Below are 27167 nucleotides of genomic sequence, written 5' to 3'. Positions count from 1 at the left end.
TGTCAAATGTCTTTATATTTCCTGAATATATATCGCAGCCCGGACGGATGAAACTAGATCCGGGGTCTTCAAACTCGTTCGATCTTCACTCTAAGTACAAGTCGATCCATGTGAGAATTGCGCTGAAGTCGAACATGGAAAGACATCGCTTGATTACCGGTCAATGATGTAAACCGTTAACAAGCACGAGAGGAATCACCGATAATGATAATGACCCTCAAGGTACTGCAGTACAATTCACGTGGTGTGAATAAAGGACTTGGCGTCGAACACCACGCAAAAGCTTTCGGTCGAAGGTCATTGATGTATACCTGTCGCCGGAAGTGAGAAACTTGCCATTGAGGCATGCAAGCTTCAAAGTACTGAGGGGGGTTTTCCTAGATCAACTTCTTGGATAATGAGCTGAAGTCGACAAGAAGCGATCCGTCAAAGGAGGGCCTTAATGAATCCCACATCAGTGACACGGAACGGAGTTAATGATTTTAATGGAGGTGAAAACAATTTGTGACATAGGATTCAGGGTGGCGATCATGGATGGATGAAGGATAATGTATGGCAGTGGATGGGACACGGTTGACTCTTTCTGAACAACATCTCTTGAACATATAACGACACTGATGCAATGGATGGGTAGCATTACCCCAAATGTGGATGGTTTGGCGAGACCATGGTGATGAGACCAGTGAATGAAACAACCCAACCCGATGTGGTACGGAGGAAAAGTGTCATGTTCAAGAGCGACTTGCTACCATTAAAGCTTTGAGGTTCTCCCAATTTTTCCCCAGTCATTTCTGACCAGTACCTCTTTATTTTTTTCAAGCTTGAGGAGGATAACATATGCTTGTTCTATAACCTGCCCTTCGGGCAAGCCCATCGCTATGTTTTAACGAGCCTAGCGATAGGGAAACTCGTTCTCGTCTAAAGACAAGTTTGTCGCTATTTAATCATTTTAACGAGTCTAACGACAAGGAAAACTCGGTCCTTTTCATTTTTAGAGAGTCTGAAAAGGTACATAAAGTCAACTCTACAATTCCTTTTTCGTCATCTAATCCCTTAAGTCCGAAAAAGTATAAAACAATATGAAAGGGATGAGTTTTCGATAACTTTAACGAGCCGAATAAAACAAGCGCTCGACCTTTTTGTGCAATAATCCCTCGGGTCCAAAAAAGATTAAAATCTAGAGGAGGGATAGCTCTTCCGGTCCTTTTAACGAGCTTGAAGGCCAAAACTCGGCAAACTTTTCATATTTTACGAGTCAGTTGAAAAGAGCTCAAAGAAGACTCGTCTTTTGAGGAACGAGTGATAAACAGGGATAGCAGCAGATTCCAGGTACAGGTTGGAATTTTCCAATCACGGCAGTGTCACAAGGATGGCTAGGTGAAATCACTCTTCGCAGCTGTTCCTCAAAATGGGTAAACAATCATATGGAGGTGAATGATCGGCCAAATGAAAGTGAAGGTGGTAGGTGCACATACGACCAAGGTTTTTATGGCTGATAAATTTACGATCACAATGGTTATTTACCGGGATAGGTTCATTTTTTATTTAAAAATGAACTTAAACTCTGGGGGAAACATTGCTCACTGCTTTTATTTATTTTTTAACGAGCATGAAGACCGCGTTAAAACTGCTCGGATCTTATGTTTATTTTTTAACGAGCATGAACTATGTGCTAAAACTGCTCGAATCTTATGTTTATTTTTTAACGAGCATGAACTATGTGCTAAAACTGCTCGAATCTTATGTTTATTTTTTAACGAGCATGAACTATGTGCTAAAACTGCTCGATATACCAGTCATAAGATAAGAAGTGTCCCTTGTGAGATCTCTATTTTTTAAGGAGTTTCATCTTCACTAAGCTTTACTCCATATCCTTTCTTTATGCAAGTTCGGAAACGACTAATCCAAAAAACAGATAAATAACCGCTCTTTGCTTACACTCCAAAAGGTTTGCATGCCCCCAGGTATAAAATACAATTTCAAGACTGCCCCTCCTCTCCCCCACCTCTGCTTTTCTTTGGGTGTTCACAGCTACTTGTCGTCTTGCTAGTCTAATGTTAACGATACTTGTCTTCTCGTTATTTTTAACGGGTCTTATGCGATACTTGTCTTCTCGTCAGGCCAACTTTTAACAGATCTTTCGCAAGATCGCAAGAGAACAGCTACTTGCGACAAGAGAGCAGCTACTTGCGACAAGAGAAGAACACTACTCAAAGACAAAACATTGGTGTTATCAAGGGAGGCTTACCTCTTTCTGGTTACCCAAAGATTGTCTCGTTAATCTTTCAAACAAAACATTTCCTCGGCACTGTCTACCGAAATAGACAAGGGTGAATGACTGTTGTCAGACACGTAACTTTGACAAAAGAATCCTATTCTAGAACAACCCCTCTTCCATCCACGGACGGGGTACGGACTAGTCATATTCTCTCGCGGAAATTCTACCTTATACCCAGGGTTTTCTCTGCCCGAAGCAGACCAGGATGCATGCCCCCTGGGTTCTAGTCCCATCTTTCCGAATCACTCGCACTCATCGGGAAGGAGGACTGGGGGTGGAGACATTTCTTGATTGAATAGACCATTCAGGGTTGGTATGTGACTATTTGCGATGCGTGATCCTGGAAATGAAAGTTGGTCTACGAGCTTGACCATTCTTCCTTTGTGTGGAAAACACATTACTCTAAAGAGTGAGGAGACTATTGCTCCCATGCAATATATATAGTCTCGTCCAAGGAGTAGGTTATAATCCAAGGGTCCTTGAACGACCATCACGTTCATTTGAACGGTATTCCCTTTCAATGTAACAGGCACATTGGGGAGGATCCCTAATGGTCGACTGGTTCCTTTATCGAAACCCGAGAGATTTCTTATCTCAGGCAAGAGCGCTGGGGAACCCAGTGCTTTCCAAGCAATAGAGGAAAGGATACTCACAGATGCCCCTTCATCAATGATAGTGCCAGCCATTACCATTCTGTAAATTTGGACTATGATTCTGAATGGTATACTGGCTGGAAACCGGGGTCTGCCTAGTTGATTCCAATCAAAGGATACAACCAGGTTGCTTGGTGGTGGGACCGAATACACGGCCGGATACGACCCTGACGATGTTCCTTCCGGCGATAAAGGAATGGGCGCATTGCCCTGATGCTCATCAGAGTCTGTGTTGATGAAAAGAATCTGGATGGTGTCATCCTTATTCTCTTCAGTGAGGGTGTCATTTGAAGATGAATCTTCAGTGACAGTGTCATTAGAAGATGAGACCTCTGAAGGGAGAACCGGGTCAACTACCGTTTCGACCTTTGGACTTTCGTCCGGTCTGGATTCAGTAGGTTCATTTTCAATGACTGGCGCTTCAGCTGACCACTTGAGCGGGCCAGCTGTATTCTCAACCAACGAAGGACTTGGCACGAGTTTTTTGTATCCAGGAGGAAGTCTCAACGGTGAAACCGGACGATCTTCCAAAACTCTCTTCGCTTCGTCTAAGAAGGGACAACGGTGGATGGCGTGATCACCTTCACACAGTCTGCAGGGGGATCTTGCTCCCCCTCTTTGTCTTGAACCTTCACTTTCGCTGGTTGACGGTAAGCATTCAACATGGCTATCAGAGGTTGATGCTCCCGAACTGTGCAAACGAGGGGACCAGTCCCTTAGTATCCGGGGAATACAGGGACAATCTCTATGGAAGTGGTCTCCTCTACATATGACACATGGCGATTTAGGCCCGGTCTGTGTTGTGTGTGGATTTTTGTTAGATGTATTTTGCTTGCCCCCAGTCGCCTTAGGCTCCTTCTTCTTCTTCTCTCTCTTCTTCTTCTCCTTCTTCTCCATGGGAGCTTGGCTTTTGCCGGCTCTACCTTGCGGAGATGAAGGATTGGAGGAAGAGTTATAGGAAGTAGAAGGCTGGTGGGCAGCTCTAGACTGATCTAACTATTGACTCGACTGTTCAGGAACTGTGGTGTTCTGAACTACATTGGTTGAGAATAGCCAAATTGGCAGGCCAATTGTCAGTCCTGGAAGCGACAATATGGCCATGTGGGGCGCACCAACTTCTCCCCAAGAGGAGAAAGGACTAGGATTTCCATCATGGGGAATTCCTTGGTTGGTGTGTTCCATGTTCTCAACCTACAGATCAACGCAGGAATAGGAGGTGATTATGTTCCGTTTAAAATAAATTTTATAACGACGCTTTAGACACAACTTGCTTTTTCACTTTTTAAGAGTCGAGAAAAAGCTAAAGATGACTCTAGTCTCCTTCGATGTTTTAACGAGCCCGAAGTGACAAATTCTCGGGTGGACTTTTTCAGTTATAGAGTTTGAAAAAGGCCAAAAGAAACTACTCTGGAGTTCTAGGCAGAGGGTGTGCCAAACTTTCGCAAAACCACAGAATACGTTTTACGGTACGGGTGGTCGATCTTCGTGAATGCTGTGTTCACTGCATTGCGATCAGTAGGGCAGCCGACACAGCTTCCTATGGATAAAGGCTTTGTTCCTATAGGGGTCTCCCAATATATACGCGACGGTACGTGGGAGCACAAGTCTGTATTGATACTTATCGCTTCACCGTGGAGGAATCACCCAACCACTCAACGCTAAGATATCACGTTTAACGACGCCGGAACACGTCTCTAGCTTAGACCTCTATGTGTTTGCGTTATGTTTCAAAGCGTTGTTATGTAAATTCAATTTATTTTAGGTTGATCTTGTTTAGCAGTTTGCCTTTATGGATCACCACGTGATGTATGGTACAACTCCTAAATGCAGTCTAAAGATGATAAGCAAGCTTTTTCAATCTTTTCAACTTATGAAAATCTTAACTACTGAGGGAAAAGAAAGACATCATCTTTTCACACAGATCATAGAGCACACACTAATGCACTTTTTCCTAAATCAACATACAAACTGTCAAAATGCACATGCACAATGCAGGTATTTATTTTCTCTTTCTTAATGTTGATGTACTACAAAAAGAAAGCTGTTGTATAACTTTTGAATTCAATTTCAAGCGAAAGCAAACAAGCTTTTGTCCAAAATCAAAAGACACCTTAAGATTTACTTGTTTCAACACTAGAAATACATAAATTCAAACCATATGACGAAATCAAAAGCTCAATCAGCTATGAATAGCAAACAAACTAACTCTTAAGATCAAAACGACACTTATCACAGGTCTAGATCTAAGAGGCCACAGCAAGACTAGTTCACTTTCGTTATGGGAAACTGCAAATGATGTAAGAAATACACAAAGAACAAATACAGTTTCTTTATACAACCGAGGCGGAATAGTGGCAAAGAAAGGTGGTTTCAGATAGGTACATTGACTGATAACAGGCTGCAAAAACAAGGATGAAAACAGGGCAATAAACAGCAGGGAACCCCAGTTGCATAAGGCAAAACTGGTTCAGCGCAGGTAGTACACTTTCAGTTTGACATTCAGCGCAGGTAGCCCCTTCGGGACCTGCGATGAAATGCAGACTGCCTTCACAGTGCCTGCAATGAACAGAGAAACTCTCGTTTCTCTTGGTTTCCGGGTCACAAATTGCTCAAAAATCAACAGTTTTTGGCCAAATCAAAAGCTATCAATCAAGTACACACTAAAGGATGAAAAGGAGGATGAAAAGCTATCACTAAGATCTATTCAGAGTCCTTGTGGATCAGCTCTTCAAATCATAAACATGCCCAGAAACTGAGCTAGAGTAGTTGCCCTCTACTTTGCATTTGAAAGATCCAAATGCAGTTCGATTCGGTACTCCCTGTGTTTAGGAAATGAATAGCAAAAACACAAACAACCAACAAGATACGATCCCCAGCGGAGTCGCCAATTTGTTCTTGGGAAAATTATCCAATACGGAATGACCCTATCCCACTCTAAGGGTGATAGTACCTCAGCAACAATCAAAGCAAAGCTATCTAAGATTTCTTCTTTATGAAAGTAAAATAGGGGAGAAAGAGATCCACTAACCAATGTCTTTCGCTAATGGTTGATCCAATCTTCTCTCCTTGCTACTTGCTTCCAGCTCCTTGCTCTTTCACTGGCCCAGCTACACCAAGATCCTGCAAAATGGCAAGAGAGGGAAACTACAAGAAGCATACATTCATAATTGATTCAAGGATTAGAATAAATCAAATACACAAGTATAACAATACATCATTGAGACACATGCATATAGAAGAACCTCAAATTAATGGAAGAAGTAAAGTTCAGGAAGTGATACAACCATAAGAGGCCCAATCCAGCATCACCTTCCCAGCATAAAGAAATCTCCTCTTCACCTCCTTCAAAGCAAATCACCCAATAGTTCTAAACTCAAACCAACAGCAATTCTTTACATTCACAAGATTCCAGCCTCCCTAGACCTCATGAGAGAGCTCTATATATAGGATTTTTGGAGAAAGGATGAGTCAGCTTGAGGCTGCATGAAGCTGACTAGTGTCCTCTCTCACTTTAGTTATTCTTCAGTTCTTGAGTCCACTTGGAGGTTCTTGCTTCCACTTGGAGATCTAGACCCTCTTACTCATCACCAGTCGAATTCCTTGATCCAAGTGTCATTTTGGAAGCTTCCTGGGCATTGACACCTTGAGGAATGATTGTGCCACATGTCCAAACTCGCCCAGCACAGGTAGCCTTCTTTGCAGTTGACATTCAGCGCAGGTAGACAGTGGAGCACTTGACATTCAGCGCAGATGCTCAGTGGAGCAGTTGACATGATCCAGAATTGCCTTGTTTTTGAGTGTTTTCAGGTGGAGAACTTTTATTTAGTGCTGTGGTTTGCTGACCTCGTTCCTCTAGGGGTAGGAACAACATGTTTAGGGACTTTGGATCCCTTAGATTATGGACATTTCATGCTTCATGCTGTAAGGCACAAAAATGTCTATAACACAATGACTCGTCTTTGGACCTGGCTGTTTCTCATCTTCATCGTCATCCTTGAAGACCAATTGAAACTGAGCATATTTTCAGTTTCTCCCTAGTTACAACTTTTGTTAGCATATCTGTAGGATTCTGGCTAGTGTGTATATTTGCCAGCTTCAACTCTCCATCTTCCAGCACTGATCGTATGAAATGGTGTTGTGGAGGTAAATCCTCTCTGTGGACAGAGACGATCCCTACTAGCCCAGACCGGGTCTAGAAACAATCACACAATGCTACCACACAAGTTCCTAACTGCAAATACAAAGTAGATGGTGAGAACCTACTTGGATTCCAACGCTAGTGTTCGTCGAAGAGATGTCGCCTTCGTTCCTTTGCTTTGGCCAGTCACGATCCGCACGATCTCCGTGATAGGATACCTGCACACGCACAGAACAACACGAAAACAAGCGTAAAATCTAGTAGACGCAATTATATATCGGTCAGAAAAGATATAACTCAACATCAAACATAAAGCAATGAGAGTGGAACCATAATGATAGTCATCTATTATTAATGAATAACAAAGAAGAATACAACCATTGTTCTGACGTCAAATCCTCCTTTGGCTGGGTAGTCAGCTACACAAGTCTTGCAAAGCTTGTTGGGATGAGGGACAAGCCTCTCTCTCTTTGGGTGACAAGAATCTCCTTACTTAGATTTTGCCTTATGAGTGCAAAGAAGGCTATTGTAATTCTAACTACCACTCCAACTAGCTTGCTCAAGGCATAGAGGCAAGCTTTTATAGATAGAGAGGGAAAGAGATAGGATCAACCACATTATTCATGGGATTGGCTTTATCACTTGGAAACTTCCATGAAAGGTGGCAAACCACTTTCCTTTCTATAGAGATTCAAAGCCAAACCATCCTAGCCCAACATAGATTCAGTTGGTGAATGGGTTGAAGAGAACCTTCGGGAGTTTGGTCGTTGAAAACTTTACTCAATTCGGTTGGCGCGAGTGCGACTCTGGGACAGAGCGCCAATGGCGCACCCTTTATAGAGGATTCCCCTCATTGGCGCGGGCAGTGAACTGTGAACCCGCACCAATGTAAAAAGAGTTGTTTTCATGAGGATTTTGCAGGAGATGTCTTCAGGGAAAATGAAGCTCATACTAAGAGGAATATGATGCAAGTGGTTTCAGGTCATGTCACTTCTCACAGGTCCCGGAATGAGTCCTCCATTATGCGGGTGAGGGATAACAGGGACGGTGACAAATTGTTGTGTAACAGATGCCCCCTAAAGCATGAGGCTCGAGAGAGAGAGGGGTGAAATTCTTTACAAGAACATGCGTGACTGAAAACACGGCCGCCGGGGGACCTGCGTAAAGAAGTACAACTGATATCTCAAGTACATGATATATGTGTGGTATGGGCGCAGCCATCCGTAACAGAGTACATAATAATCTAGATCCAAGGTATGGACGCAGCCATCTGGAGAGGATCAATAAATGGACTCAGGCATGGTCGCAGCCATCCAGTAAATGAGTCATGTAATCATAATAATCCACAAATCGCAGCCTAGATCTCAATAGACAAAATATAGGGTCTTGCGCTCCGTCTCGTCCCGTACAGAGTACAAGTTCAAGCATGCGAATGTATGAGTTGAAATCGAACATGCATGAACATCGTCTGATTACTAGTCAATAATGAAAACTGTTAACAAACGCGAGAGGTACCACCAATAATGACAATGGCCCTCAAGGTACTATAGGTACAATCTACGGCGTGTGAATGAACGAGCTGGCGTCGAACACCCGTAGAATCATTAGATCGGAGGCCAATGATGAAAACCTCTCGTCGAACACGAAGAACCTGCCATTGAGGCATGCAGGCTCCAAGGCACCAAAGGGAGTCTCTAGATCAGCTTCCTGGATAGTGAGCTGAAGTCGACACGAAGTGATCTTGATCAAAGGTGGGCCATAATGTTTCCCACATCATTGACACGAGACAGAGGAAAGATGTTGTGGTGATGAAAAATTATGTGAGGTATCATAGGAGGTAGTATTGCTGCAGAGGTCAACTTCTCTTGAACATATCGGCGGCACGACGGTGGATTTGGCAGTATTTGACATCAAATGAGCAAAGGTCATGGTGACAAAGCAATGAGCAGATGAGAGGCCAAATAGGATAACCCAAACCCATGGAGGCTAGTGTAAAACAAGATGAGATGTCCCCACCCCGACACGAATGCAGACGAGTGCCATGTTTAAGAGCGACATACTGCCCACACGACGACAATTATGGATCCATTTTCCCCACCATTTCTGGCGAGTACCCCAGTTATTTTTAACAAGCTTGACGGGGATAGCATATGCTTGTGAGCATCATTTCGACGAAACCCGATGTCATTAAGTTTTAACGAGTCTGACAAAGGAAGAACTCAGTGTCTTTTCCTATTTAGAGAGTCTGAAAAGACAGCAAAAAGAAAAACTCCAGGGGGGTCCTTTTTCGTAAAGTTGTGTCTCCCGAGCCCGAAAAAGTATAAAACAATGCTCGAAAGAACCACCCGACCATTACGATCGAGGAGTACTTTTCATTTATAGTGACATCAATCCGAAAAAGTAGAAAAGCGATCAACATCACGTCGTTTCGTAACCATTCACGAACCGGAAACGACAAGGGTCCGACGATCTTTTCGTTTTTTACACGGTCGAAAAGAGTTTAAAGACGACCGCCTCTTATTTACGTTTAACGAGTCAAGAGGGATAACTCGGCAATCTTTTCATATTTAAACGGTCGGAAAAGAGCTAAAAGAAGACCTCCATTTTTATTTTCTTTAACGAGTCAAAAAGGGAAAAAATACTCGGCAATCTTTTCATATTTTACGAGTCAGAAAAGAGCTTAAAGGCGAGTCGTCCTAGAGGAACGAGTGGTATAAAGGGTAACAACTGGTTCCGGCAATGGTGGAACTACTCAAAACATGTAATGGTCAAGAGGCTGGCTAAGAAAACCACTCATCACTGCGGTTCCTCAGGAAAGGAAAAACAACCAAGTGAAAGCATATGATCGGCCAAAGAGATGGTGGCAATGGAATGAAACAACCAAGGCTCATCTAGCAGAATTCAGCGGATAAAAATGGCAATCACGAGATGTAAATCAGGTATGGGTTCATTTTTACACAAGCTTGAACCATGGAGAACTCTGCTTGGATTCGTTTTCATGTTTACACAAGCTTGAAACGAAAATCTATGCTTGTTATAAGTTTGCATGCCCCCCGCATAATGATGCAAATCGAGGTACATGCCCCCCAAGCTTCATTACATTCAAAGAGGTGGATGGAATGAAGGTTCACTTTCGAGATCTTGGAAAGACTCGACTTGGATTTTACGAGATCTTAATCAAAGACTCGATTGGGAAAAAGGGGGTTGTTTCATTGTTTAATGAGGTTGACACAGTAAAAGAACTATCCTCATAACCCTTGTTTCATTTTTTAACGAGCTTGACACAAGATCAGGAACTATGCTCCGACCAAGCCTAGTTTCATTTTTTAAGGAGCTTGACATAGGAAAGTGAACTATGATCCAACCAAACCTAGTTTCATTTTTTAAGGAGCTTGACATAGGAAAGTGAACTATGCTCCAACAAGACCTAGTTTCATTTTTTAAGGAGCTTGACACATGAAAGGAACTATGCTCCGCCAAACCTAGTTTCATTTTTTAAGGAGCTTGACACCGGAAAGGAACTATGCTCCACCCGAACTTCATCATAATGAATAGAAAGTTAGGGCTTCCAAGATTGCCACTCCCGGTGGAAGGGAAATATCTTGGAAGTCAGGGCCCAATGCCCCCAGGACACTATGCACGATGGCGGCATCACTGGATCCAGGCATGGGATAGGTGGCCACGTAGTTGATCTGTGGTGGGGTAGATGCAACTGGTGGATGAAAACTAGGAGGGGATGACAACGGCACAGGAGGCATCGAGGGACTAACGAATGACACTTGATCGATAGTCACGATTCTTCCATTGTGCGGAAAGCAAACCACACGGAAAAGTGAAGAAACAAGGGCCCCCATGGCGTAAACATAGTCTTGACCAAGGAGAAGACTAAAGTCTAAAACACCTTGGGTAACCAAGATGTCTATATAGATGGTTTTGCCTCCCAAAGTAATAGGGAACTTCGGGAGAACTCCTAGAGATGGACAGGCTCCCCCATCGAAGGCCAACAGATTTTGAGTGACTGGCCCAAGCTGCGGGGAACCTAAAGCTTGCCAAGTAGTGTACGGCATAAGACTGATAAACGCCCCTTCATCCAAAACAGTGCCAGGTACTGCCTTAGCACAGGCATGTACTGTGATCTGGAAAGGCATATGGGATGGAAGACGACAGGCTATCAGGCGATTCCAATCAAAGGAAGTGACCAGACTACCTGGTGGGGGAATTGTATGATTGCCCCCATGTGCTAAAGGAACCGAAGGAGAACCTTCGGGAGTAGCTGGGTCAGGAGAGTCATTGCGGGACTCAGGAGAATCTGAAGAGACGAGAAGAACATGGGCGTGATTCTCTTTCGAAACAGAGTGAGCGAGCGGTGGACTCAAATCGACACTCTTTCTGACCAATGGTTGGTCTGGAACAGGCTGGGGACAGCCGGGTTCGGGAAGAGGGGGCTGGACAAGAGAAGAATATGAATCAATCTCTTTGTCAGCAGGGAGACGATCTGCAGTTGCAGAGAGACGTTGATAACCAACGAGAAGTTGGGGTGAAGGAGCTGTAAGACTTTCCAAGAAAACGGAGGCTTTATCCATGAGTGGACAAAGGTGAAGGGGATGATTGCCTTCACAAAGTCTACAGGGGATTCAAATCTTCCCTTTTTCCTTACCATTTCCAACTGATGAGGTAGCATCGCCGTGAGCTTCAGAGGACGATGAGGGGCGGGATGGATCATGAGACCATACTTCTAAGACCCTAGGAATGCTAGGACAATCGTGAAGAAGATGGTCCTCCTTGCATTATCGACAAGGAAACTTGACCTTCCGCGGAGGAGCGGAAGGGGGCCCGACTTTAGGTGTACTCGAGGGAGTAGCTACACTTGTAACCTCTCCTTTGGGAGCCTTCTTCTTCTTCGTCTTCTTCTTTTTCTTCTTAGCCACCGGGTTACTTGAATCAAGACTTTCACCAAGCGAAGTAGAAGATGAGGAAGTAGAAGTAGGCGTAGAAGGGGAGAGGTCCACCTTAGAATCAACATGATGTTGTTCAGGTGGAGGGACTGATTGACCAGTAGTTGATACGGTAGGGACCAAAGAGGTTGAGAACAACCAAACAGGCAACCCAACAGTTAACCCTGGGAGGGACAACGTTGCCATGTAAGGAGCACCAACATTCCCAAAAGGAGGGAAGTGACCAGGGTTCCCGTCAGAGGGGATCGCTGGGTTGGTGAACCCTGGAAAAGTTGCCATCGAAAAAGAAACCTACTCAAGCTAACACACACAAGATCTAACTAGGTAATGTTTATCGTGGCCAAATGAATTTTAAGACAAAGGAACTGAACTTGACCTTTTCATGTTTTAAGAGTCAAGAAAAGGACAAAAAGGTGACTCTAGTCGCCTTCAAATGTTTTGTGAGCCCGAAGTGACAAACTGCTCAAGTGAGCCTTTTCTTTTAAGGAATCTGAAAAGGATCAAAAGTGACTACTCTGGAGAAACTAGGCAAAGGGTTTACCAAACAAATCCATAAAACTGCATATACACCTTGGCAGTCATATGAAAACCAAGGACTTCTCGTACGACAGTCAATCTTCACGAATGTTGTGTTCGGTGCGTTACGACTTGTAAGGCGGCAGACACGGCTTCCTGTGGATAAAGGAAGGATGATAACCTAGTGGGGTCTCCCCTATATACGCGACGGTACGTGGGAGCTCAAATCCGTGCTAGACCACTATCGAGTCACAAAAGGAGGAATCACCCAACCGTAGTGTGAAACAACAGTGACTAGGTTTAACGACGCCGGAGCACGTCTCTAGCCTAGACCTCTACTTAGTGAGCGTTATGTTCCAATGCGTTTTTAAGTTCATTCAGTTCATTTTATGGTTGATCTTTGATTAAGTTTCAGTTTCAGGTCCTACCGTATGTAATCTCTCACAATTTCCTGAATGCAAACTACATGCCAAAGAATATCATTTCGTTCGATGAATGCTAACTACAAGAGAGTTAAGGATCTTTTCAAACAAAATGACCACAAACAAGCACGAATCACTTTGATGCAGCTAATGACAAATAAACGAAACTTTTATTTTGATCTAAATCACTAAATCAATGAAAAGCTTCTAGTTTCAATTAACTAATGTAACGCAACAAAGATCATTCGTTTTCCTTTTCAATGGCAAAGTGCACAAAATGAATTTTGAGAGACAGTAACACTGAGCAAAAAACCACTTTCACTCAATGAGAACACAAACGGATCCCAAAAACACCAAAACAGTCCTTCAAACCAAAAAGAAAATACAAAGACCTCTTATGAGCTATGTAATCCAAGCTCAAACGAAGCCAGGTGAAACCCAAGCGATAAAGAAACAAATCACTTGAATAAAAAAAACTTTGACAACTACTGAGCGAATGCAAAGGAATAACCACAATGTTGACCGGACGATCAGAGAACACAAAACACCTCCGGGAGGCTCGACGCACAAAGCCACTAGATGCCCTAGGGCTAAGATGTGAAACCGATAGAAAAAAGCAAACACCCAAATGATGAAGGTCTAAAACCAGTCAAATCAGGATCAAACACACTCCTGTAATTGAAAAAAAAAAAAAAGACAGCTAGACACAAATCCAAGCTCAGAGGGCTTAAGGACAAGCGAACTTGAAAAGTTGACAGGCCTGGCATGACTGTCAAGCTGCAACTCGCGCCTTTATAGGATTGGCGCGGGTTGTCTTTGAGCAACTTGCGCCAATAGTGCGACTGTTTGCCTAAAAAGCGCGCTAATCAAGTTAACTTAAATCAAAACAAAAGCAGGTGACCCAGGGCTTGAGAACAGTATCTAAGCAAACCAGGAAGCAAGAAACAGCAAGAAATTTGACCCGGAAAGCTATCTAAGCAATCAAAACAAGAAAAACCAAAGAGACAAGACAAACTCCAAGCTGTTTAGTTCGTAAACCAAACCGGAGATTGACTGAAGTGGCGTTGATCTACTTCGCTAATGCAAAGCAATATCATTTCGAAGGCTACCTGGCCGTGCTTCAGGTTCCATCTAAAGTTTACAAATCAAACAACAAGATCTTCCCAGTCGAGTCTCCAAATTGTTGTGGAGGTAAATCCTCTCTGCGGACAGAGATGATCCCTACTAGCCCAGACCGGGTCTAGCAACAGTCACACAATGCTACCACGCAAGTTCCTAACTGCAAATACAAAGTAGATGGTGAGAACCTACTTGGATTCCAACGCTAGTGTTCGTCGAAGAGATGTCGCCTTCGTTCCTTTGCTTTGGCTGGTCACGATCCGCACGATCTCCGTGATAGAATACCTGCACACGCACAGAACAACACGAAAACAAGTGTAAAATCTAGTAGATGCAATTATATATCGGTCAGAAAAGATATAACTCAACATCAAACATAAAGCAATGAGAGTGGAACCATAATGATAGTCATCTATTATTAATGAATAACAAAGAAGAATACAACCATTGTTCTGACGTCAAATCCTCCTTTGGCTGGGTAGTCAGCTACACAAGTCTTGCAACGCTTGTTGGGATGAGGAACAAGCCTCTCTCTCTTTGGGTGACAAGAATCTCCTTACTTAGATTTAGCCTTATGAGTGCAAAGAAGGCTCTTGCAGCTTCAAACTCTTAAACTCCTGGAACTATTGTAATTCTAACTATCACTCCAACTAGCTTGCTCAAGGCAAAGAGGCAAGCTTTTATAGATAGAGAGGGAAAGAGATAGGATCAACCACATTATTCATGGGATTGGCTTTATCATCTTGGAAACTTCCATGAAAGGTGGCAAACCACTTTCCTTTCTATAGAGATTCGAAGCCAAACCATCCTAGCCCAACATAGATTCAGTTGGTGAATGGGTTGAAGAGAACCTTTGGGAGTTTGGTCGTTGAAAACTTTACTCAATTCGGTTGGCGCGAGTGCGACTCTGGGACAGAGCGCCAATGGCGCGCCCTTTATAGAGGATTCCCCTCATTGGCGCGGGCAGTGAACTGTGAACCTCTGCCAATGTAAAAAGAGTTGTTTTCATGAGGATTTTGCAGGAGATGTCTTCAGGGAAAATGAAGCTCATACTAAGAGGAATATGATGCAAGTGGTTTCATGTCATGTCACTTTTCACAGGTCCCGGAATGAGTCCTCCAGTATGCGGGTGAGGGATAACAGGGACGGTGACAAACGGTGACAAATTGCTGTGTAACAAATGGTACTTGTTCTGTATGTGTTTAGTCCTGGAATGAAATGTTGAGTTCTTTGCAAGATGAATGGCACTTTGTCTATCACTGTATAATGTGCCCATATCATGCTCCTTACCCAATTCACCCATAAACCTTTGTAACCAAATCATTTCTTTACTAGCCTCTGTAGCAGCAACATACTCTACTTTTGTTGTTGAAAGTGCAACAACACTTTGGATATTTGAAATCCAACTAACAGTTGTTCGTCCAATAGTAAATACATATCCTGTAGTGCTCCTCCTGTTATCTCTGTCACCTGCCATATCTGCATCAACATATCCTTGTAGGGAGATGTTTGAACTACCAAAGCATAATGCTTTATTTGTGGTACCTTTCAAATATTTGAGAATCCATTTCACTGCCATCCAATGTTCCTTTCCTCGATTGTTCATGTACCTGCTTACAACTCCCACTGCATGTGCAATATCAGGCCTTGTGCAGACCATTGCATACATTAAGCTTCCAACTGCTGATGCATATGGAACTTTAGACATATAATCCATGTCTTCTTGGGTCTTTGGGCACATCTCCTTGCTAAGTCTGAAATGGCTAGCAAAAGGTGTACTAACTGGTTTTGCATTGTGCATGTTAAATCTTTTCAACACCTTTTGTATGTACTCATTCTGAGACAATCTTAATTTACGGTTTTTCCTGTCTCTAGTTATTCTCATACCAAGGATTTGTTTTGCAGCTCCCAAATCCTTCATTGCAAATGAATTTGCCAATTTTATTTTGAGCACATTTATTTCCTTCATGTTAGATCTTGCAACAAGCATGTCATCTACATACAATAACAATATAATATAGCTGCCATCATTTTGCTTTTTCAAATAAACACAATGATCAGAGTGACATCTAGTATAACCTTGTTCAGACATAAACTTGTCAAATTTTAGATACCACTGCCTTGGAGCCTGTTTTAAGCCATACAAGCTCTTCTTCAATCTGCACACTAGTTTCTCCTTCCCTTTCACCTCATATCCTTGTGGCTGCTGCATATATATCTCTTCCTCCAAATCCCCATGGAGAAAGGCTGTCTTTACATCTAACTGCTCAAGATGAAAATCTTCAGCTGCTACAAGACTTAAAATAGTTCTGATTGAAGTCATTTTAGCAACAGGAGAAAATATTTCATCAAAATCAATACCTTTCTTCTGTGCAAACCCCTTCACCACAAGTCTAGCTTTGTACCTATGTTTTCCTCCATCTTCTTCCTTCAGCCTGTAAACCCATTTATTCTTCAATGTAGTTTTTCCTGCAGGAAACTTGACTAAATCCCAAGTTTGGTTATGCATTAAGGAGTCCATCTCTTCTTCCATGGCTACCTCCCACTTCTTCCTGCTTTCAACCTGCATTGCTTCTTCATAACATTCGGGTTCACCAGAATCAATCAACAATAAATAATATAATGAAGGAGAGTATCGTTCAGGGGGTCTACTTATCCTGGTAGATATTCTAACACCACTTTCAGGTGTTTGGGGTGCCTGTTGCTGCTGTGGTGGTTGCTGTTGTTGATTATTATTATTTTCAGGCACCCTTACCTTTTCAGTGATTTCATCAAGAACTGCGTATTCCTTGTTTTCTTTTTCCTGTTTCTCTTCCTGCAACTGATTCTTATACAAGACCTTTTCATTGAATATTACATCTCTGCTCCTAATGATTTTGTGGTTTTTGTAATCATATAAGCGATAACCAAAATCATTAACACCATATCCAATAAAGGTACATTTCTTTGACTTTGCCTCAAGATTTGTTCTATTTTCTTTATCAATATGGACAAAGGCCTCACAACCAAAAGGCTTTAAAAAGGAGTAGTTTACCTTTTTTCCTGTCCATGCTTCCTCCGGAACACCACCATCCAAGGAACTTGAAGGCCCTCTGTTTATTAGATAAACAGCAGTATCTACAGCATCTGCCCAAAACTGTAAAGGCAATCCTGCATGCAATCTCATGCACCTTGCATGCTCCATGATTGTTCTGTTCATCCTTTCTAATACACCATTTTCTTGTGGTGTTCTTGGAACTGTCTTCTCTCTGCGAATTCCATGCTCTGAACATTACCTATCAAACTCTTTGCTGCAATATTCACCTCCATTGTCTGATCTAAGACACTTCAATTTCTTTCCTGTCTCAATCTCAACCAAAGCTTTCCATTTCTTGAAAGTATCAAATACATCAGATTTATTCTTAATACAGTGAATCCAAGTTTTTCTAGTTGCATCATCAATAAAAGTAACATAATAATGAGAGCCACCGAGAGATGATACCTGAGCAGGTCCCCATACATCTGTATGCACAAGCTCTAATTTTTCATTCTTATTTTCTTTCCCAACTCTGAGAAATCTGACTCTCTTCTGTTTTCCATAAATGCAATTCTCACAGAATTCCAAATCAACATTCTTCAAACCTGGCAACAAATTCCTTAAGTGAAGAATCTTCATCCCCTTTTCACTCATGTGTCCGAGCCTATGATGCCATAATGCTGCATCTACTCCTTTGGAAGTTAAAGAATTAACAGAGTTAGAAATACCATTTCATAAATACAATGTACCAACCTTTTCGCCTTTTGCTATTACCAGGGCTCCTTTGGTGACCTTCCAAGCTTTATCTATGAAAGTTGTCACACAACCTTCACCGCCTAACTGCCCTATTGAAATAAGATTTTTCTTTAGATCTGGAACATGCCTTACCTCCTTTAATAGCCATTGGTTTCCATTCTATTGTTTTACAAGAACCTTACCCATTCCAACGATTTTACAGGGTTTATCATCACCCAGAAGAACTTTTCCAAAATCTCCTTGAACATAGTCATGAAAGTATTTCTTATCAGGTGTGGCATGGAATGAAGCCCCTGAATCTACCACCCAGGAATCAGTAATATTTTCGAAAGAAAGAATCAAAGCATCTTGTAACACCTCACCTGTCACATTTGCTTCATGATTGTTTTCTTGCTGTGCATCTCCTTCTTTTCCCTTCTGAGATCTACAGTCTTTCTTTAGGTGTCCTTTCTTTCCACATTTACAGCACACTATCCTCGATTTGGACTTGGATCTGCCTTTCCTTGATTTACTGCGATATCCTGAGCTCTTTGCTCTTTCCATTTTTCTTCCTCTAGACTCTGCACTCAAAGCATTTCCCGATGTCTCACCGGAGCTTTTCTGTCGCATTTCCTCGCTAAGGATAGCACCGACAACATCATCAAACTTTAAAGTACTAGATCCAGAAACGGAGTTACTAATGGCCATTACCAAACCATTCCAACTTTCTGGTAATGAGCACAAGAATAACAGAGCTCTAACTTCATCATCAAAGTTTACCCCTACAGAACTTAACTGACTTGTAACTGTATTAAAATCATTTAAATGGTTTGCAACAGATCCACCTTCCGACATATTCATATTAAATAACCGTTTCATAATAAATAACTTGTTTGAGGCCAAGGGTTTTTCATATAGTTTCGACAACGTCTGCATCAAACCCTCTATCGTGGTTTCCTTCGAAATGTTGAAGGCGACTGACGCAGCAAGGCATAACCGTATTGTTCCGAGTGCCTTTCTATCGAGAAGGTTCCATTCTTCGTCTTTCATACCCGTCAGCATATTTGTTTTTCCGCCCAATGGTAGGTATAGATACTTCTGATACAGATAATCTTGCATCTGCATATTCCACAGCGAGAAGTTTTGGCCATTAAATTTCTCGACCCTAAACTTACCATCTTCTGCCATTGCTCCCACTTGAACCAGGAACCCTTCTTTCCTGCGAGTTTATCAGCCAAATAGACCTTCGGCTCTGATATCAGCTGTTAGAAAAATGCGTATTACGGAGCAATGGAACACATAAAATTGCAGAAATATAAACACAGAGAATGCACAAAACAAGAGAGACATAGATATACGTGGTTCACCCAGTTTGGGCTACGTCCACCCCAAACAGCCAGTCCTTCCTTTCTATTATCTAGCAAAATGAAGAGACACAACCTATAGCAAATCCGCTGTAATATCCTCTGTTTTCTCTCACAGTCTCACCTCTCTGTTTCTTGCTCACAAAATACACATCTATATCTCAGCCTCCAATACAATGCCCTCATACAAAGAGAGGGGTTGCCTTCTAGGGCAAAAAAACCTAAACTAAACATAAGTTCTACCATCAGATCATCTGCCTAATGAACGACCCAGATTGACTAGAAATTACTATACTTTTACAAGGAAATTTTACATTTGTTTTTAGCTTCGGGGGCGCTACCCCCGAGCCCCCGCCAGGGGATCGCTGGCCCCCGGACCCCTCAGCTGGGGGGGATCGGCCCCCCCAGACCTCCGCGGGGGGGACAAGTCCCCCCTGCATGGAGGGGTGTACAAACTTCCTGGGGTATACATCCGGCTGAAACAAAGACCTCTGAACAATCATGCTCCACACACAGCAATATCTACGCCTAGAAGACAAGAGTTATATTATTAAGAAGCATTATCAAAGACTAAAGAACATAAGTATCACTCGTTAAAAGAAACTCATAATACATGCAAGTTAAAGGAGAAATTTGCATTAAGAATTCAAATATATATATATATATAGGTTGGATATACAAAAAATGAAATATTACAATTGTCGAAGGGCACATTCGTAGTTGCCAAATTGAGTAAAAAACTTTCATGTTTATATTTTTGTGATAATTTCTATGTCAAGAAACCAACTTAAGAGCCTTGGGAATATGTATTGTGGCTCTGAATAGTACAAGTTGTTTTAGGAAGTTCAAGGAAGGTAATATAAGCTGGTAATAAATAGATTATGGATTGTATATGTTGTTGAATTAAACCTGAACTCCAACGTGGTGGGTATGAATGGTAGTAACTATTATGGATAAAATATCAAGAAAGTAAAAAAGCATTACCCAACAAAGGACTAAGGGTGAATTTTTCCTCTGTACATAATTCTATATAATTAAGAAAAAAAAAATATAGTATAAGAGGTATAAAAAAAAAGCTTGTTACAAGTTGAAGTATCTATTGACTATAAGCTATAAATGCTCTAAATTCGAAATGGATTTAGAAGACCTACTTTTATAATTTTTACTGTAGTATATTTCTCTATTTGATGTAAAAAGTGTGATATGGGTATGATGAGATTTTACCTTTCGACTACTTTTTTTTATTCAAAATAGTCTATGGTCTTTGTCCATTTATTACCATTATTTTGTTCTCTTGATAGGACTAGTATGCCTTAGAATCAAGGAACTTACCTAAGGAAGGTGATCTCTTAGATGTTAAACCCAAGTCTTGCACAAAGAAATGATGCTCATGACTAGTTAGTTGTGATTAAAAGAGGTGGAAAGAAACACATGACTAGAAGGAAGTAAATATAACACAAAAAATGGTATGAATTATATTGTTCCTTCAATAGATCATAGATGTATATCTTTTTTTATACCATCACATTGTTATTGAAAAATTTTATGGGCATTTGATAAAAAATCATACAGGAATGTTAAACTAGTAAGTCCCCCATTTAATACTCTGTAATTGAAGTAAATTGTGACATAAACATAGTAACAAAGGACATCGTACAATATGCAAAAACTGTGGAGAACATGTACCTGCTAAGTATAGTATGTCAAGCATAAATATCAGTGTTTTCTTTCTATACATGACAGTGAATCTTAAAATGTAGAGTATGGAAGGGAAAACCCATGTGTTAAAAGAGTAAAAATAAGACAAATGTTGTGGAATTAGTTGTTCCAAAATGCAAGGAGTAATTGATATTCAAGCATACTGGGATGTATGTAGTTTTTTTGATGATACAAGTAATCATGGATGTATGAATTAGTCAACAAATCCTAATAAATTTATATATGCATATATATAGAAATATAGAAATAATAATAGAACAATGGACAAATGGTGAAAGGAAGCCAAATAATCAACTACATTATTATATTTTTTAAAATCTAAAATTAAAAATCACATGTAAATTCTGATATGTACTACTGAGAAAAACTTGGGAGGAAAAACTTGTAGAGAATATTATTACAAGTAGTATGTAAATACAAAAGAAAGGCTTGGATAAGTCTTATGGACTAGTAACTTGGTGCAAAGATTGACTCTTCACGAAGTTAGTGGTATACGAAAATTATAACTATTTGTTCCAAACAAGGTATAGTCATGAAGAACTTTGACGTGTAATAGGAAGAATCTAATAACTTAAATTAGGATGTTACGAAAATAATATATTCATGAGTGTACTCTTTTCATATCTATATATATATATTTTATAGAATAATATGAGAATGCAATAATATAATTTAAATTATGAATGGATAATATAGAGTATTCTTATGTAAAAATGATCTCCAAATTGAGGAGCACACATATTTTAATGATTCATTAGACAATTTTCAAAAACATGTAGCCATGTTAGAAGGGATTTGAACTCTGTAACTAGGAGCGTGCAGTGTATCTATAAAACAAGGTGTAAACAATATAGTATATAAATACTAATAGAAAACGGCTTAAAAGAGGGGTTAAGAACCTAATAGCTTGCATATTCAATGTTAATGTCGGCACAACTTGAACATCATAATTCAAACATAAACTCACTAAATGTTAATACCTTAATAGGCTTGGTCTACATGTCAAATAATATTTATGGAAGAACTAATAATATGTTTACCTAGGAAATAGATAAATATTTATACAAATTCCAAAATAAAATTTTTATGACCTCCATGATTGAGGAATCTTCCAAGATGATTTAAGTTCAAAATTCATGAATAAGCTAAAGATTGTGGCATAGAGCATAACGAATGGGATTTTATAGGAAAGAAAACGTGATGAAATAGGTAATCGTGTGATACCTCAGAGTTACATGCTTTAAAAATCATTGGAAAAACCAACAAAGTCTTGGTATGCTAGGATACAATATCATAGTAAATTATGGTAAAGAGAAAATTAATCATGTAAATAATAAAGTAAGTGAAATAATTCAAAATGATACTAATAATGCAATTTTTATTGCCGCAAGAAACCATAAAGGCACGAAAGGACCTAGAAATTGTTCTAAAAGGATTTAAAAAATATTATATTTATGAAAAAATGGGTAAGTGTGAGATATATCAAGCGATTTTAATTGAAAACATGTAATTCCTAAAAAGGAAATTACAATAGGCCCTGAAAAGGGTAAATAAATCCTTGATTGACATATACCTAAAGGACGAAGTCGTCCTCAGATCTATATGGGCTTTTAGATTAGTATGGTAGAAGCATAATTTGTTCGTCTTATAGCATTGTTCACAAATAAAAGAATTAAGATTCTTTGGAATCAAAAGGACCAAAAAGGTTGGTTAATTGAAATGGTAGTTAACTAAACAATAATTTGAGTTGACGTCACAATAAAAATTGGTCGATGTTGATTAGATTCACTCGAGCAAGCTCGTAGAATTTCCAGAAAAAAAAAAAAGTATGGCCTAAAATTGCTATTAAAAATGTAAAATTTTATGGCTGAGTGGCAGAGCCATAACTATAAAAGGGAAACTCTTAAACTAGTCTAACTAGTTAAGGTATTGTTTTAAAATATGGAGAATATGTCGTTAAGTTGATGAAGATAAATGTACAAACATAATGTGTGCTAAAAGAGTCGATATACATAAGAATGCAAGTGGATGCACCACATGGTTGTACATGGAGGAAAAATGTGTATAACCTCCATCAACACCCTGCCATGCAAGCTGAAACGAAAATTCAAGGGAGTGAATTATGGGAAAATACTAGATGGAGTGTTTGTAGGTCTTCGATGTTACATTTTTTTTTATGTTTTGACCACAAATATTGAGTACAGTGATGTTGGTTTTTTTTGTTCCATGTGTTGATATTTGTATCTTTTAATCCTATACAGAAATTACCTGCATACGAATTCTAAAACATATAAAATAAACGATGCGAGAGCATAACACATAAAACACATATACATAAAGATTTTCCCCTGGATCCTAAAACCAGGACTACTAGTTTTATTTTTTAATTATGTTCCTTTCAATGTTACAATACATATTCATACATGCCAAAGCATCCAATACCATGGACCGAAAACCATCGCATCCAAAACCATGTGCGAAAAATCATGCACAAAACCATAGGTAGGTCTGCCCAAACCCTCTGTGACTCCCCCCACTACGCAATCAACAAATGAAGAGGGGGGGTGCTCTTCCCCCCTTCTAACCCCCCAGTTAACTACGTGGGCTAGTTGTGGAAATAATATAACACAACCCAACATTTTCCCACTTGTTGTTTTCTTTCCACAGGGGGCCACAAGAGAGCTTAGTCATTTATCCAGCCCTACAACGCCTATTGTTTCTCTACACCAAGAGAACTTCTCAAATCTCATAGATTTTTTCAATGCATCTTCAGTATTCTTTAAAGTGTCCACCTTTACCAGCAACACCTTGTTGTCTTCTATCATATCCCTCACAAAATGATACTGGACATCAATGTGCTTTGTCTTTGAATGATATGCAGGGTTCTTTGCCAAGAAAATTGCACTTTGTTTGTCACAACCTATCCTTATAGCTCCCTGTACTAACCCCATACTTGAACACAATATCTACAACTAAACGGCTTCATTGCTTACATGAGTGGCTGCCATGTATTCTACCTCTGTAGTTGATAGTGCCACTACAGATTGTTTCTTACTCATCCAACTGACTGCACATCCAAATAGGTTAAATACATACCCACTTGTAGATCATCTCTAATCTAGATCTCCAACTCAGTGTGCATCAACAAAGCCATAAATATCCAACACTCTGTCCAATACTGGTCTTCCTTGGTAGCACAAACCATAATCAATAGTGCCACACAAATACCTGAAAACCCGCTTCACTACTATCTAGCGCTCCTTCCCTAGTTTTGACATAAACCTGCTCAATACTCCCACTTCATGTGCAATGTCTGGTCTAGTATAGACCATTGCATACATCAGGCTGCTGACTACACTTGCATATGGAACACAGAACATGTCCTCTTCCTCTTCCTGTGTCTTGGGAATAGGAATCTTCACTGGTTTACTATCCTGCATATTAAATCTCTACAGTATTGTCTGGACATACTTCCTCTGGTTTAACAAGAGCTTCCTCTTTGCCTAGTCTCTTTGAAATTCCATGCCCAAAATATAGTTTGCAGCTCCAAGATCTTTCATGTCGAATTTGGAGGACAATTGGGTCTTCAAATCCTGGATAATGTCTTTGTCATTTCCAACCAGCAACATATCATCCACATACAAGACTAAATAAATAACACGGTCACCAATTAATTTAAAATATACATAGTGATCTGCTTTGCCTCTGGTGAAGCCAAGTCCCCACATAAATGTATCAAATTTCTGATGCCACATCCTTGGTGACTATTTTAACCCATTCAGAGACTTATTTAACTTGCATACCATTTCTTTCTTGCCCTTCACCACAAAACCTTCAGGTTTCTTCATGTAGATCTCCTCTTCTAGATCCCCGTGAAGAAATGTTGTCTTCAAATCCATCTATTCTACCTCAAAATCAAAAGCAGCAACAATAGATAAAAGTAATATAATAGAAGATGTCTTAGCAACACGAGAAAAAATATCACTAAAATCAATTCCCCGCACTTGGGAATAACCATTTGCTACCAACCGAACTTTGTATTTCCCCACCTTTCCTTCTGCATTTGTCTTCTTTTTGAACACCCATTTGCTGCCAATGGGTTTCCTTCCAGCCAACAACTCCATTAGATCCCAAGCCTCATTTTTGTGCAAAGATTCCATTTCCATTTCATCAACCATGGCCTCTTTCCAAAGTTTTCCATCCTCTGAACCTACTACTTCCTTCACAGTTTTGGGATCATCATCAGTAATAGATAAAGAAAAGTTTCAACAAAAAGGAGATAGACTATACCTTTCTGGCTTCCTTCTTTCTTGAACTGATCTTCTCACACTTGGAGTTTGTGGATTTTCATCTTTTAATTCCTCCTCTATTATAGAGTCTGATTCTTCTCAGGTTTCTTTGGTTGGATTTCATGTTTAATAACATCTTTCACCTCACTGAACACCACATCTTGGGTGTACACAACCTTCCTTGTTACTAGGTTCCAAATATTATAACCCTTTAAACCATCCCTATACCCAATAAATATGCACTTTTCATATTTACTATCCAACTTAGTTCATTTCTTCTTTGGAACATGTACATATGCATCACATCCAAGTACCCTCAGATGTGAAAGAGAGGGTTTCTTACCAGTCCATACCTCTTGTGGAGTCTTATCCTCCAACACCGATGAAGGTGATCTGTTAACTAGGTAACATGTTGTCTCCATCGCCTCTGCACAAAATTCTTGTCCTAACCCAACACCACTAAGCATGCTTCTCGCCCTTTCCATCAACATCTTTTTCATTCTTTATGCAACTCCATTTTGCTGAGGTGTATATGGAGTGATCTTCTACTATTCTATACCACACTTCTCACATAATTCTTCAAATTCCTTACTGCAAAATTCTCCATCGTTATCTATTCTCAACACCTTTATCTTCTTCTTTGTCTGGTTTTCCACTAGAGCCTTAAATTCTTTAAACCTGTCAAACACTTTAGATTTATTCTTAAGGAAATATATCCATGTATTCCTTGAGAATTCATCTATAAATGATACATAGTACATAGACTTACCCATTGATGGAACCTTCACATGTCCAAACACATCACTATGCACAAGCTCTAATATCTGTTTCGCCCTCTTACCACAAGAGTGGAATCTCACTCAATTCTAATTCCCATATACACAATTTTCACAAAAATTAAAATCCAAAGAGCTATTACTCATACCTTCTACCATACATTTACCATGAAGTATTTGAAGGCCCTTCTCTCCAATATGTCCAAGCCTTTGATGCCACAACATGGTATTCTCTCCAAAGACCACTAGATTTTCTGCTCCACTTTCAGGAACCACGGAACTGTTATACCCATCAACAATAGTTCCTTTGGTTGGATTTCATATTTAATAACATCTTTTACCTCATTGAACACCACATCTCGGTTGTACACAACCTTCCTTGTTAATGGGTTCCAAATATTACAACCCTTTAAACCATCCTTATACCCATTAAAGATGTACTTTTCAAATTTACTATCCAACTTGGTTCGTTTCTCCTTTGGAACATGTACATATGCATCACATCCAAGTACCCTTAGATGTGAAAGAGAGGACTTCTTACTAGTTCATACCTCTTATGGAGTCTTATCCTCCAACGCTGATGAAGGTGATCTATTGAGTAGGTAACATGATGTCTCCACCACCTCTACCCAGAATTCCTGTCCTAACCCAGCACCACTAAGCATGCTTATTGCCCTTTCCATCAATGTCTTGTTCATTCTTTCTACAACTCCATTTTGCTGAAGTGTATATGGAGTAGTCTTCTATCGTGCTATACCACCTTTATCTTCTTCTATGTCTGGTTTTCCACCAGAGCCCTAAATTCTTTAAACCTGTCAAAGATTTCAGATTTCTTATTAAGGAAATATATCCATGTATTCCTTGAGAAGTCATCTATAAATGATACATAGTACACAGACTTACCCATTGATGCAACCTTCACAAGTCCAAACACATCACTATACACAAGCTCTAATATCTGTTTCGCCCTGTTACCACCAAAGGGGAAGCTCACCCGATTCTACTTCCCATATACACAATTTTTACAGAAATCAAAATCTAGAGAGCTATTACTCATACCTTCTACCATATCTTTACCATGAAGTATTCAAAGGCCCTTCTCTCCAATATGTCCAAGCCTTTGATGCCACAGCATGGTCTTCTCTCTAGAGACCACTAGATTTTTTGCTCCACTTTCGGGAACCATG

This window comes from Pinus tabuliformis, chromosome X (assembly GCF_031772625.1).
Source record: "Pinus tabuliformis cultivar Carrire ecotype Pingquan chromosome X, CPIR1, whole genome shotgun sequence".
Taxonomy (NCBI): Eukaryota; Viridiplantae; Streptophyta; class Pinopsida; order Pinales; family Pinaceae; genus Pinus; species Pinus tabuliformis.
Note: the sequence above shows the minus strand (reverse complement) of the source record.